Raw genomic sequence first — 2,459 nt, 5'->3', positions numbered from 1 at the left:
CTGGAAGTGGGCTGTGACTCAAGGGGTAAGGTGGTAGCCTTGAGCTGAAGGATTCAGGGACAATGCCCAAGCCCAGGGGCAGGGTGGTAGCCTTGAGCTATAGAGCTCAGGCTCAGAGTTAAAGCCCCATGACTAAAAAAAAAAAAAAAAAAGGAAAGAATGATTGGAAATTACTTATTGAGCTTCTGGCTTTGTTTTCTAGGAGCTTTTATGCTAAATTGTTTTTCAGTTGAAATCGAATTCATATACTACTTGTATGTTTGATGGTTTTTGGTTTTTGACATAGGGGCTTATTGCTTTGATCAGAACTCTGGTCTTCTGAGGTGATGTGTGACACCACTCCCAGCTAATGATGAATTATTTTTCTGAAAATCAATGTAAAACATGTCATTTGGGTTTTTTAGCCTGATAATGGTCATGTGTGATAACTGCCTCGTGAAACCAATCTATTATCAAATGTTCTGGGAATATAATTCAATAAAAACATTTTCTGGCCTGGGGCCGGACATAAACTCTGTCCCAGAAGAACTGATAATGTGATACTTTAGGTTATGGCAGAAATACTGTTTGGCCTTCATCTTTCTCCTGAGAGAACAGAGAATTGGGTTACAATTGAAGATTCGCATGGTATCACTCATTTGGGTATATCTGAAAATTAGTGTTTAAATACTATACTCACAGATGCCTATTTATGGGCAGCATGTGACATTTCCTGAACTCATACACCTAACTAAGCCGAGCTGCTTAGATCTGGATCTATCTTGATAGGTTTGAAGAGGCTGTACATACAGGAAAGCTAGTTATGCTTGATCTAGCATCTCAAGTTTTTTTGGTTTAACTGTGTGGTATGCTCTTAGTTTAACCATATGGTTAATATTTTATTTATTTTTTTGCTGATCCCCTGGCTTGAACTCTGGGCCAGGGTTCTGTCCCTGAGCTCTTTTGCTTAATGATGGTGCTCTACCATTAGAGCCACAGCACCACTTCTGGCCTTTTAATAGCATGTATTTGGGGCTCTTTTTTACTTCGTGGTCTATTAGCTTGCACATTGGTGACCTCAAACCACAGTTGGTCCCAAAGTTATCAGGGGCCCTTCATTTTCTTGTAGTTGATGAGTATCAACTTAACCTTACAGAACACATTTAACTGCAAATTAATTATATACTCACATACTTTTCTGTAGGAAAGTAGGTATTAGATACTCATACCTGGGGGCATTTTATAGTCCTAAAGCTAACATGTTAAGTCTTAATTTTTTTAAGTTTCCTTCACTGCAAGTCTTTGTCCAGGGAAATACAAGTCCAGATTCATCATACTGAAGTTCTCTGTGAGATATTTGCCACTAACTGCTCTTTTTCCCCAGTTCCTGAGTTCTTACCATCCATCCTAAAGTGAATTAGTTTCAGAGAATCTGTAACAGCCCTCAGTCCTTTTACATGTGGAGGTATGCCTGGAGCAGTAGGTTGGTCATCTTCAAGCAGTAGCTGAAGCTGAGGAGAGGAGTGTGCTAGGAAATATGATGGGACCAATATTTATGAAATAATGCAGTTAATTACTTCTTCGGTCCTGTAGGATTAGAACACGATTATTACATATTATATATATATTATATAATATATATGGTATGTATGTATTGGGGGAGGGTCATGGGGCTTGAACTCAGACCTGAGCACTGTCCTGAGCTCTTCAGTTCAAAGCTTTAGCCCTACCCTTGAGCCACAGCCCCATTTCCCATTTTCTAGTCATTAATTGGAGATAAGTCTCTTGGCTTGGTTGTGCCGGGTATGGCTTTGAGCCACAATCCTCAGATCTCAGCCTCCTGAGTAGCTAGGATTACAAGTGTAAGCCAGTGTGCCTGGCACAAGTTATATTTTAAATTTCACCTAAAAGTATTGCTAGTGAGGCTTTGATTTTAGCTGTCAATACAAATTCCTCAGTATTCCTATGGTCCATGAAGTGAACTAAGTAGGTCATTGCTTCTGTCTTAGAGATAGAAGAAAAAGTAGGAATGATGTTAAGAATTTTCAATCAAATATTTTATTTCCAGATGCTATGGATTCATAAAAGACCTGCATCCTTTGTAATGAGTAAATACTTCATGGCATGTTTGGTTCTACCTGACAAGATGTATTAAGCATGATTTCCCAATCCTGGCTTGACTATCCCATAAAAATGAAAGTTGGTATGGGACTAGGAGAGGGAACTCAACCAGAGTCTGTTAATCCTGATTGAAGGCACTGCCCCTCCAGCACTGCATAACTGGCCAAGCCATAGGCCTTCTTCCCTTTGTGAGATGAAATAATCCTTAATAAAATCCGTAAGCACACAAAAACTGTCCCATGCGTTTTTGCTGAATTGAATTGGGTTTCATTCGGGTCACAAACTTTGATCAAATTAGTCACTTCCCTCTCAATCTAAATGAGAATGATTGTGGATTCACACCAACCCAACATTAACAT

Source organism: Megascapheus bottae, chromosome 17 (genome assembly GCF_031878675.1).
Source record: "Megascapheus bottae isolate mThoBot1 chromosome 17, mThoBot2.hap1, whole genome shotgun sequence".
NCBI lineage: Eukaryota > Metazoa > Chordata > Mammalia > Rodentia > Geomyidae > Megascapheus > Megascapheus bottae.
The sequence above is the reverse complement of the archived record's forward strand: the minus strand, read 5'-3'. Positions refer to the sequence as shown.